At 42.9% G+C, this 13,265-nt stretch overlaps 1 long non-coding RNA gene across 1 annotated transcript in view; it reads left to right on the top strand.

Moving 5' to 3' along the window:
* The first annotated feature begins 1,357 nt into the window (after window positions 1–1,357).
* Window positions 1,358–13,265, top strand: part of LOC105853700 — a 21,571-nt gene continuing 9,663 nt past the window's right edge. Inside the window, exons 1-2 of the long non-coding RNA XR_001145493.1 lie at window positions 1,358–1,567; window positions 12,643–12,761. This is a non-coding gene — a long non-coding RNA (uncharacterized LOC105853700). The remainder of the gene's footprint in view (window positions 1,568–12,642; window positions 12,762–13,265) is intronic.

The raw sequence follows: 13,265 nt of genomic DNA, 5'->3' as shown, positions 1-13,265 counted from the left end.
CCCAAATTGTGGGCTTTGAAGATGGAGGAAGAAAGTGTCAATTCAGGGGATGCAGCAGTGGCCTGAAGAAGCTGAGAATGACACTGAGCTGACAGCTAGTAAGAAAGCAGGAAACTCACTCTTACAAGTGAGGGAATAGAAAGATTCTGTGAACACTTGAATGAGCAGGAAGTGGATTTTCTCCTACAGTCTGTCAACACGTTGATTTCGGTTCAGTGAGACCTGTCCAGGACTCCAGAACTGTAAGACAACAAATCTTTGTTGTTTTAATCCTCCAATCTTGTGCTAATTAGTTATGACCAAAATAGCAAACTAAAACAACATAGAGTTTGGGGTTTACCCTGTCCCTGGATTTCTCCCATAATGGATCCCTAGACCCAAATTCCATGTGGGTGTGTAGAGAACTCCACCTCCAACCAAGTAATTCTCCAAAACCAACTCATATTTTACACTATCTGCTCTGGAATAGTATCATATTTCACAGGTTAAAGGCTCAAGTCACTTACGATCACCCTCCTCTGCACATGTCAGCGGGAAGCCCATGTTCCCAGAAACCCCTTCTGTTGAACTAATTTGCCGTGGTAGCTCATGGACTCAGGGAATTAATGTATTTACCAGAGCTCCAACTACTTACAAATGATATTTGTTGTGGGGAAAACATCAGGGTGAGGCTGGAGAAGCAGGGATGAAAGATTTCGTCAGAGACAAAGTGGAGAACAGAACACATGAATTTGTTAAAATACATGCTAACAGAAGCCCAGGAAAACCAGAAGTCTGCCCTAAGAAGGATTTGAGGGTCTCTTTTATATCTGCTTTCTAATTTGGAACACCAGTTATCTGCCGGAACATCTGGCCTCAGGTACTGGTCTTTGACACAGAAATATGTTATGGTCTCCAGCCAGGGCTGGTTTTTGTGTCATAGTGGTCAGTTTTATGGCCTTGTCCTCATGGCAGCCTATCCATTCCCTTAGCTATTCCAGCCTCCTGCTGGATCAGGAGTGGGGGTTTAGTTTTTAACCTTACTAAACTGCACCCCAACAATAAAGAGATGAATAAAGAGTAAAGTTTACAAAACCTTTGATATGGTAGCGGGTAGGAGGAAAGGATCCCAACCTAAGCTTCTAGGCGGGAAGGAAACCATCAACACCGTTGGATTTGTTCCACTAAATGCAGTTGCTCACAGCCACCAGCAGGGGGGAAAAGTAGTTTTCTGTTTCTGATGGGTCCGCAAACCTCGCTGCTAATTTCCTAACCAAAGGCAATGCAAGGGAAGAGCGCACAGATCTCGGTCAGCCTGCGGAGCGAAATGGACTAGAGGGGTGTCTCGGAACGCGAAGACCCTGCGAGATAAAGGATCTCCATTCTCAGCAGTCGCCTTTTCCTAGGCACAAGAGATAACTTGGCTGGAACTCCCTGCAGACGGCTCGGCCCGCGTGCAGGCTGCAGCAGCGCACAGCCTCCTCCAGGGCGGCCGCGGCCGCGCAGCCAGGAGGTCCAACCCGGTGTGGCAGTGCGCGGAGGTGCAGGGAACCCAGTGAACCCGCGCCGGAGTCCGAACATGATCGAGGTGAGCGTACGCCCCGATCAGCGAGTGGTCAGGTGAGCCCGCGATGGACTCCACCACGGATAAAGGTGACTCGGCGTCCAAAGATTCTAGCGTCTCCGTTCGAATCGGTTCTTAGGACTTGAGCAGTTGGTGCGCAAAATGGGTTGAAGCCGAGACCAAAGTCAGTCAGGATTCAGGATCTGGACCTGGGCACAGTTGTTTTAAGAGCTGAGGTCAGGCAAGTGTTGAAAAGATCTTCCACCAAGTGGGTTCATAGTATTAACCTTAAAAATAAATCACGCTAATGATATGATGGGTGTGGGAGGGGCAGAGAGTGGTTATTTTATAAGTGCCGAGCATTAATTATTCCCCAAGGGCCTTGGCTTAACTGCTTATTTTCTAGACGGGGTCTATACCTGTGACTGGTGATTAACTGCTTGGTTAGTAAATGATGAGGTGCACTTGGGAAGAAGCAGCCTCCACTTTGGGTGTTTTAAGATTGAAAGTCAGCGGCTGCTGAAGCAGTGAGAGGGACTGGAAAGGGAAGCAGAGAACAGAAAGATGAGCAAAGCTATGGAAGTCAAAAAAGAAACCACTTGCAAACAGCCCTTGATGGATCCACAGCTCCGTGGTGTTCGCAGATTAGCGGCCCCAGGAGCTCTGTCCTGGTTGACCTCCTTCAGGGGTCATGATGCTGACCATTTAATTGGGAGTCAGAAAAGATCATTGGTTGAGAAGCTGTTGTTTATCACTGGCATTTTAAAACAGTTATGGTAGGAACAGAGATATATGCAACATGTAGGCAACAAATTTTCTTTTAACAAATGATCAAATGATGAAATATGAGCATTTAACTAGATTAGGAGAGAAATTTCAAGTGTTTTTCTATATCCTGATGGTCATTCAGAGAGGAATCTAGAAAAGCATGCAATGTAAATAGACTTGAGGATAAAAATATTGCTAAACAGCACAACAAATTATTGCTAGCTCATATTTTATGCAGTAGTGTTATACATACACATAGTAGTAGTATAGTTGACTATATTTAAGGATATTTTGATTATTTTAGATAGCCAACTTTTAAAACAGATGGGAATAGAAAGTATTCCAATAATTTGAAATGCATCCAAAAGTCAAATAAAATATTTGTCAAACCTTATATAAGAATGAGCAAAATCATAACAATCCTAGTTCACCTACTTTTAGCAAGACATATGTTATGATGGTGCTGTTTCTTCTTGTACCTGATGGTTGAGGGGCAGTTTATTATTACAGATTCACATCTGTGTGCCTCACTCAGAACCTGAAATACCTGAGTGTCCTTTCCTCTTTTCAACTTACTGGTTCTGTGATTCTCCTATGCACAGCTAGTAAAACGCACACATACACACACAAACGTATTTTTTCATTTTAAAATTTGCCTTTTTACTTGGTATTCCTAAAATTTGGAAGCAGAAGGAACAGGCAAATTACATTTCCATAAATCAGACATAATAATAAAGTGTCTATTATTGGAGAGAGGTTGTTGACTATGTAAGAAATGAGAAATTAACTGAAGGACATTATAAACATTGTTTATAATTGTATTAACATGTCATAAGCACCCTGGGGCTGACTCCTAGCCTAAGAGGTGAAGTACTTATCACTAAACCTTACCTGGAATCTTGTTTTATTATATTTTATATGCCTGTAATGGAACTTAACGATTAATCATACTATGTGCTGTTAGGTGTATTTTTTAAAAATAGGAAATGTTGTGTTGTGGGATATTGATTTCTTCTGTTTTTCACATTTAGGCCTGTTGACACTGGAAAAGCCAAATAACCTTTGTTTAAGTAAGACAGAGGTGTGTGTGTGTGTGTGTGTGTGTGTGTGTGTGTGTATGTGTATTTATATATAAATGTGTAAGTATCCTGCAAGTAGGTAGTCCTTGAGTGGGGTAGTAGCTACTGTCTCGTGAGGAACTTAATGTCTTTCCCTCTCTCTGCTGTCCTCACTGTGTGGCTTTCTTCTTCAAGTTTGCCTCATGGTTGCAAGATGACTGCTGAATTTCTAGTCATCACACCCACATTGTAGGCCAGAACAAGGAGGAAAGAAAGAAGGTCTGAAAACACCTGGGAGCTTAGTAAGGCTTAACAAGTTCTACATGAATTTTCTGGTAGATTGCCTGAAAAGATGGCTGTCAACAATTCTTGTGTACATGCATCATTTTTCCACCAAGGGGAAACTCATCCTTTGACTTGGGCTGACACTGACTTACTTTGACCAACAGAACACACTGGATAGGCTTACTAGGGCTTTCTGCTTCTTTTTTCTGCTTCTTTTTTCACCCCCTTTGGATCCAAATGTCATCCTAAGAGGCTTGGACTAGACTACTGGATAGTGGATAATGAATAATGTGAAAAGAGGCCTGAGCCATCCCCAGCTACTCCAGTTACCCCAGCTGAGGTGTTAGTCATGTGCAGGAAGCCATCTTGGGTATGCAGAACTCTAGCAGACACCATGTGGAGCACAAGATGCACTCAGCTGAAGCTTGCCAACTTACAGAATTGTCAGAAATCATAAATCATTGTCAAATTGAGCTAAGACACAATCACTTGACCCTGTGCATCCAAGTGTTAGGATGACCAGGAAGTGAAATTCATTAGTGTGGGCATTGGCTGCACTGGGTAGGTAGGAGTCTTTATCACCTGGTGGCAACTTGGGACAGGAAAGGCATCTCTGGAGCATAGAACCAAGGTCCTGTAGAATCATTGCTCTCATGTTTTGGCATTAATGTGATTGGGACAACCACATGGATCATGCTGCTGTGTTCACTGTTGGCCTCTGTTCTGAAGCCTCATTTCTGCACACTGTTAGGCTTCCCTGGGGTACCTCTCTTGCACACTGAGCTGTCAGATACCCTAGCGCCTATTCTACGAGAGGAACTCCGATGGGATTAGGGCATCATCCATCCAGGCTACTGTGAGCTCATTGCTATGCTCTGGATTCAACCCTTCTCCAGCCAGCACTGACAGCAAAGGGACATGGCTATAGTTGTCTGACCTTGTACAGTTATATACTCTGCTGCAGTTTGCTCATCTGTACAATGGGGCTCACAGTAGCTATTTCATAGGTTTTTGTGCAGGTTAGAAGTCCTGTAAGCATGCGGTATGCAGTCAAAAAATGGTAGCCATGACTGTGGCTGTTTTAACTCAGACGCAGCAGTATGCTTCCTTTGTAGAACTGGTGTTTCTTGGAAAGTTAGCTATCGGTCAAGTGATGCTTCCCCCATATATGTTTGTCATAAAATGAGAATTCTGTTCTCTGAAGTTTTTGATGCCAGTGATGTTACATTTAAAAGCTTCTTTTAAAAATAGCACAAGTATTTTTCACACTCATGAATTGAGAAGAACACTATCTGATAATACACCAAACATAAGCAAAAGCTTCCCCTCCATGTATGTGCCTGGCTTTGTTTTGTGGGGTGATGGAGCATGCATGGAGTGTGGGTGCTCCTTTGCTTTCTGTGTCCCATGGATTTGACCGTGATTGCTTCCTTGGGACAAAAGCAGCTTGAGAGAAAAACCAGAGATGTCCAGATGCTTTGGAAGACACAGTTTCCGTTGTTGTAGATTCTGCTTAATCCCAGGTACATTGTGATCTTTCATGTGGGGAGGGTTTTAAATTTTTTCTAAAGTGGACTCTCTCATAATTGTTTATTTAAGAGCTGCAGACATAGTATGTTACAGGTTGTTGATACATTTATTTGATTTTTTTTGGTAGGTGTTTATAGTGCAGACAGGTTTACCATTCTGGTTATGATATGCTTTTAAAATTCCTGCTTGCATTATATATTACTTTCATAAAGACAAATTCCTCACAGAGGACTTTCTGCCATTCCTAGCTTGTAAAGCACTATATAAATGTAGATATTACTATAATTCTTTAGCCTGGACATACCTTTACTTGGTGGTGACATTTCTTTTTATAATAGCTGAGGTGGTACCACATGTGGAAACTGATGACTGATTTTGTGATCTAGCAGCTGACATGGGCTTTATATATTGTCAGAGTATGCATTTATATCTCAGTGTGGTGTCTTGAGAAGAGGCAAGAAAAACAAATGGCTTTTCCTAAAACAACTAGTTTTGACATATGTATAGGTTAGTCTACTCTTACCAAGTTCAGACAGGACAGGATAGTCTGAGACAGTCCCATCCCCCATAGGTAGGCAACCACTATTCAGAGTCTCATCTTCCTTCCGGCAATTTCCTATGCGTCCACAAATATACATCTGCATGATTTGTTTCTATTTTAACACAGATGGTGTCAAGCTGTATGTATTGTTATGGCATCTTTTCTTTTTTACACATCTCTAGGTCTGAAACTTGTTCCTATTGCAGAACATATAACTGTATTTCATTCTTTTAAACTGCTCTGTAGCATCCCTTTAGACCATGATTGACCAATCCCATATGATGATCATTTTCAAATAGGCTGTATCTGAAAACTGAAGATTTTACTAGAATTTTCTAGAGTTAAATTTTCTTGATAGATTTTATTTCTTAAGGGCAGTTTTAGATTCACAGAAAATTTGAGCAGCAAATGCAGACATAGTCCCTGTAACCCCTGACCTCATAAATTCACAGCCTGCCCCCTTAACAAGAGGGCCCCCCGCCCGTGAGACATCTGTCACACTCAGTGAGCATAGGCATATCATTGTCCTCCAGAGTTTATAGTTCACATTAGTGTTTGTTCTTGGTGTTGCCCATTCTATGGGTTCTGATAAATTTGTCCATCATTATAGTATCCTCCAGAATAGCTTCACTGACCTAAAAATCCTCTGTGTCCTACCAATTCATTCCTCCCACGCCTGGCCACACTGATCTTTTTACTGCCTTCATAGTTTTGCCTTTTCTTAAATGCCAAATGTTAGACTCCTATAGTACGTAACTGCAGCACTTTTCACTCAGTAACATATATTTAAGTTTCCTCTCTTCATGGTTTCATAGCTCATTTCTTTTTCATGATAGATAAATAATATTCTGTTTTCTGGATGTACCATAGTTTATTTATTCATTTACTTACTGAAGGTCATTTTGGTTGCTTCTAAGCTTTGACAATTATAAATAAAGCCACTATGAACATGGACAGGTTTTTGACTAGAATTAAGTTTTCAACTCATATGGGTAAGTACCAAGGATGAGAGTGTTGGTCATACTGTAAACATATAGTTAGTTTTATAAGAAACTGGCACTGTCTTCCAAAGAGATTGCCATTTTCTATTTCCAGCAGCAATCAATGGGGGTTCCTGTTGCTCCAGATCCTCACCAACATTTAGTATTTTCACTGTTTTGAATTGGGGTCATTCTAAAAATGCAGTGGTAGCTCAGTGGTTTTTTTTTTAAGATTTTATTTATGCTTACAGAACTGGGGTACAGGCCAGAGTTGTGGTGGGTGAGAGGATTCACCAGAGACAGAGTGGGGAGCAGAACAGGCAGATCTACTGAAATACACTGCTGAGGGGAGCAGCGGGTGAGACAGGAGAGGTCTGCCATGCCATGTGGGTCAGCTCCCTGGCTGGGGATCGAACCTGTGCTGCAGTGGCTTCGTAGAGCTTCATAATGTGTTGCTTTAACCCATTGTGCCACCAGGAAGAGCCCATCATTGTTGTTTTAATGAGCAGTCTTCTAACAGAATGTGATGTTGAACATCTTTTCACATGCTTATTTGCCATCTGTGTGTATGTGAAGTGCAGAGGTTGAGAGGATTTACCAGAGACAGAGTAGGGAACAGAACAGACAGATCGACCGAAGTACACTGCTGAGGGAGCATGGGCAGGTCAGGAGAGATCTGCCATGCCATGTGGATGTGGCCCTGGACAGAAACTAAACTCGTGCTGCAGTGACTGCAGATGGCTTCACAGTGCTGCTCTTTTTTTTTTTTTTTTTTAAGATTTAGTTATTTATGCATATGAAAACTGGGGTACAGGCCAGGGATATAGGGGTGAAAGTGTTCATTAGAGACAGAGTGGGGAGCAGAACATGCAGATCTACTGAAATACACTGCTGAGGGGAGCAGCAGGTGAGACGGGAGAGGTCTGCTGCACCATGTGGGTCAGCTCCCTGCTAGGGGATCGAACTCAAGCGGCAGTGGCAGAGGAGAAGGTCATAGTGCTGCTCTTTAACCTGTTGCGCCACCACGGAGGGCCGTGTATATCTTTTTTTTGATGTGGTGTCTGTTCTGATCTTTTGCCCATTTTTAAATCGGGTTGTTTGTTTTTTTATTGTTGAGTTTTAAGAGATCTTCTTAACACTACAGTATCAGATAGATTTTTGGAAAATATTTACTCCCGTTCTGTTAACTTATTGTCATCTTATTCTCTTGACTGGATTTCTTTTTAATAATAAAATACTCATGCTCATTGTAGCAAGTATAACAAAGCAGAGCTGTATTAAGAAAAATGCAGTCATCTTCTCTTTGCCTCTAACTGTTCACTTTGAGACAAGTAATCTGAACAGTTTGATTTGTAATATGTCTACATTTTTCTTTCTGTACACGCATATTGTCTGGAGCCTGCTGCCCTAAAGGGGGCTAGAGTTTTGGGGGAATACCTCTTCACTCTGCATGAGTTCCAGGACGTTAGATGTTCTGCAAACAGAAATTCCCAGAATTGACTCCTGTTCTCTGAGGATGTATTGTCTTATGCGTCCATCCCCTACTAACCAGGAAAACTAGCTTTCAGCAGTAACTTATTAATTTGCATCAGCATAAATACAGTTGTGCACTGTTTTCTTGTTCCTTTGCTCTTATCTTTAAGAAAAGCTTGGGCTGGGAGAGTGAAAGGCAGAGCTCTCCCCAAGGCACTCTCCTCTGCCTCCCCCTGCTGCAAATTCATTTAGACTCTTCGTTAATGGCTCAGAACTGAATTGGCTGTCCTGACTACAGCAGAATATGTTTTTTCCCTTTTTAATTTTTGTTCAAGAATGAACTTCTCTATGCGTTGCTCCGTAATTTCCTTTTACCCCTCCTTCTAAAAAGCACACCATGGTATATTTCTAGGCAAATATATGCAAATGTAACTTACTTTCATATGGTAAACATGTATTTAGTTTTAGAAGAAACTTCCAAACTTCCAAAAAGACTACCATTTTCTATTCCCACCAGCAATCAATGGGGGTTTGTGTTGTTCCACATCCTCACCAACATTTGGTGTTTTCAATATTGGTGATATTCCTTTGTTCTATACACCATGATTTAGTCAGAATTTTCCATATGGTGGGTATGAGGATTTTTGCAGTCTTTTCCCCTTTAGAATAGTTTAATCCTTATACCTTGTGTCTTTGATTTCCACAAGATTATGTGGAAACTTGCCCACACCAAGCACCCCTCAGCTATCAGCAGGGTGTCCAAGAAGTCAACTCAATTCTGATACTATCTCTGAAATGACATTAGTTTCCACAGGTTAAGGGTTCAGGTTCCCAAGACTACCCTCCACTTTAGATACCAGCTGCAAGCATAGATTGTTACCTGGGCTTCTGATCAAGCAGCTACAGACTGGAGGCTCTGCAATCCCCTCCTTAGACTTCAAGTGACACTTGCTCGCCTAGGTTACTATTGATATCTGTGTTTCTGACTGACTGGTTATAAATCAGAGGCTCCCAGAAACCCTCCTCAGGCTCAATGAGTTTCTAGAGCAGCTCACAGAACTCTTTCACTCACTAAGTCATCCATTTATTACAAAGGACATCATTCCCAAGCAGGCAGATGGAAGAGATACATAGAGCAGGTTATGGACAACAGGCATAGTGCTCCCCTGCCCTCTTCAGGTGCACCATTCTCCCCAAGTTTCCCCTACATGTTCACCAACCCAGAAGTTCTCTGAAGCTGCTCCCTATTAGGCATTTATGAAGGCTTTATTACTTTGGCACAGTTGATTAAATCATTGGCCATGGCGAATGAGCTCAACCTCCAGTCCCTCTCCCCCCTTAGTTAAATTTTAGGAAGAAATAAGGTGGGATTTTCAATCTGGTTGGTTTCCCTGGCAACCAGCCCCCATTCTCAGGTGTTTCCCCCCAAATCACTTCATTAACAAGAGACAACTTTAGCATTCTCCATACTTAGGAAATTCTAGGTTTTTAGGAGTGGGAAGCCAGAAATTGTGGATGAAGACCACATATATAGATGAGAAGTAGAGTTTGGTCACCTGAATGGCCAAGTGTACATATTTCCTAAAAGTCATGTCACATTCCTGTAGGACTCCTGGATCACACACAGGTGATGTGCATTTCTACTTGTGCATCTGGGGTACTGCCAGATTAATTCTCAAAAGACTGTAAAGAGTCATGTCACCACCAGCAATGCGTGAGGTGTGCACCACCCAACATCCTCATCTGAAGACATTAACAGACTCTCAAGCCCGATCCCCTTGCTGCTCTTATTTTAATTTGCATTGATTTTACTGTGCGTTGAGGAACTATGGCACTGGTGATCTCTTTGTAAACTGTGGGTTCTTGTTTATATTCTTTGCCTGTATGTCTAATAAGTTTAAATATGCCTAAAGGTCATCTTCCAAGGGTAGAGTAGGGCACAATAGAAGGGAACAGGCAGGGCACTGTCCAGATTTATGATGGACAGGGTGGGGGGCTCCAACTTTGGGGCAGCCGCCCTCATCAAATTGGATGGTGATGCCCACCATTAACACCTCCTTCACCCACCTGTGTGATGTCCAGGGACTCCGGGTTGTACAACTCTCAGGAGCCATGTTCATATGATAAATGGACTTATCATGTGATAAGTGGAGGAAGGAGTGAGACCCCCTGGAGCTGTGCATTGTTGGTTCTCTGTGGTGATAGCACTCGAAGGTTTGTACCATAATGTGTGTGTGTGTGTGTGTGTGTGCCTGAGACTATGTGTGTGTGATCTTTTCAGACTCTGAGCTTACTAAACTTTTGTCCTCAAAACATAGTATAGGGCTTAACATAGTTGGTGGGTTCAATCCACGGCCAAGGAGGTGATCCACATGGCGCAGCAGACCTCTCCTGTCTTGCCTGCTGCTCCCCTCAGCAGTGTATTTCAATCGATCTGCCTGTTCTGCTTCCTACTCTGTCTCTGGTGCGTTTTCTCACCCCCACACTTCTGGCTGGCACCACAGTCCTTGAATGCATAAATTAAAAAAAATCTTTAGAAGAAAAAGAGGTGACAGGCCTCAGAAGGTGATGGGTGAGGGTGGTGTGTGTATGTGTATGTGTGTGTGTAAATGTCAGGCACGGGGGCTGGTCTTTGGGGAGAGGCAGCTACCAGGAATCTCAGCCACGGCATGGGAGGAGAGGTTTGGGACAGACCAGAACCCCCTTTTCCTCTTCTTTCCTTTACCCTCTTTTTTCTAAGACTCCTCTCTTTTGTTCCCTCTCATTCCAACTTTATGTAGGAGTCACTATCCTTTGCTGACAACATACTTCCACCTACAGTTTTTACACATAAGAGCAAGAGGATTGTGTTAGATGAAGTTCATTTTTCCACTGAATAATCCTGCCAGTGAGCCTGTGGTCTGCAGAACAGCAGCAGATTTCGGTGCTGTTCAAAAGGAACTGGTCAGACTCCAAGAGATAACTCAGAAAATCATGATCAATTACTAATGATTAAAGGAGCAGGCGTGTGTGTGTGTGTGTGGGGGGGGGTGGTGTCAGAGAAGTGCAGGGTGAATGAGGTGGGGTAGGGGGGTGGAACCAAGGGGATACTTCGAGCCATTTTATTCATTTATTAATTTTCTTCCATTCATTCATGCAACATTTTCCACAAGTTCTTTATTTGCAATCTTCATGGGGTCAAGAGATTCCCTGAAAATCTGTGGAGTGCTATTGTTCTCTTTCACAAAAGCATCCCTGAATGTACACAAAAGGCTTGCATATGACTGGGGGGCTTCCTGCTTCATCACCTGAGACTTTTAAGCTCCAGGTGTTTGGCCTGTAGCCTTAGAGGAGAAAGGATATCCTCGAGGGATCTGACATCTTAGAGGACTATTGCCACATTATAATTACTCCCCCACCCCAAAGCCAATTAAAGTGTCCATAAAGCATTGACATTTACTTAGTGGAGTTGAGTCACAGGTTGAGTCATGATGGAAGAATAAGGGAGGCAGGGGACAGAAGTGCCAGAGGCTCATGAATGCCAGGTGAAGATTAGAAAAACCTTATAAGAAAGATAAAAGGCCTAGTTTTCACTTTGAACTTGAAAAACATCCACCTTGCACAGAAGCAAGTGGACAAAATTAAATGTGAAAAAAACAACAGAGTTCAGAACTGCAATCAGATATTTAGAGCTGGGTGGACTTTCTGGAAGGTGCATAATGCATTTACCCTAAGGTCATGCTTGTACACTTATTCTGTATTTTGTTCTATTTCCCATTCAACCTAAACGTCCTCTCAATCATCAGTTGACAGGAAAGGGCCTGGCATGGTACTGACCCATAGTCATGGTCTTTCCCCTCATGTGACTGCCAGTGAGTCTGAGCCTGGTGCAGGGCCCAGGCCCATGCAGTGGTGAGGCCGGGAAAGGAGGCCTGGAAGCAAAGGGCAGGGTTCTTTCTCCATAGAGGGGCCATGATTTCCATCTTGAGGTGCTTTGGCAAGTGCTCGTCCTCAGGCATTGACTGTGAGTGCACATCTCACATTTCCATATGATTTACCAATTTCCTTTCCTGGGCTGTCAGGTTCAGCTTGATTATCCACTGTCTTTGAACAGGCATGTTCTGGATTAGCAAATGTACATCCACACACCCTGTACCTTCAAAGAGAAATCACTCCCAAAATTCTGCAGTTTGACCTTACTCAGCATTCTGTTTTGAGGGATGACAAGTGGCCCCAGGAGTGTGGTTTGTTAATACCCTAGGAAGGAGCATTTGTGGACTCAGAAGAGTTCGAGGACTGGGCTCCTTTCTAGTTTACCTCCTTCTCACAGAAACGCAAAGGAGCATGTGGGACTATGCACCTGGCAGTGACTTCAAAATTAATGAGGTACAAGAGAATGCAATCTTTTCCCACCATGCACACACAGCACATTAAATGCCAGGAAAATGTTCCCTTTGCCACAGTCCCCATCCTTTGATTTTTCAGTGGTAACCTGGAACTGCCTATCGTTTATGCATCTCTGATACACCACGGTTCTGAGCCTCCTACCTATGGAGATGGAAGTTGCTAAGATGTGTGGGAGATGCAGCCGTCACCATTTTCAGGTGAGCTGAGTACATTTTTGCCAACATATCATAAGATTACAGTTTCTCCACAGCTTCCTTGATAGTTTGCTTCATCACTGAATTCCAAGCACAGGGAAAATTTGAAAATTAGAGCTTTAGTATTCTGTAGCTCAGTCTTTATAGTGGCTATGCTGTCATTAAGCTGCTATCTTGTAGCTGCAAACCCATCCTGTGTGCTCTGCAATGCCAGCGCTGTGGCTGGGATGATGCAGATTTTTCTTTTTCCCCCACTGACACCAGCCTTAGGCTATGCCAATAGGGGGCACTAGAGGGACCGGCAAGGCTGCTGGAGAAGAGTTTCTAGCCCACCAGTCTCCTCCTTGTGGTTCATGGGCACTTTGTTTGTTTAAATAATATAATAGTTTATTTTTACATCATTTTGTGCATTTTCCCATTTCAGTTGTAATCCCCTTAAGGATTACAAATCACCCATGTGCCATCACCAAAGTCCAGTGCATTTCCCTCCCCACTCTGTTTTTGATC

The sequence above is a fragment of the Condylura cristata genome, unplaced genomic scaffold, assembly GCF_000260355.1.
Source record: "Condylura cristata isolate star-nosed mole 26May11 unplaced genomic scaffold, ConCri1.0 scaffold00016, whole genome shotgun sequence".
Taxonomy (NCBI): Eukaryota; Metazoa; Chordata; class Mammalia; order Eulipotyphla; family Talpidae; genus Condylura; species Condylura cristata.
The sequence above is the reverse complement of the archived record's forward strand: the minus strand, read 5'-3'. Positions and strand labels throughout refer to the sequence as shown.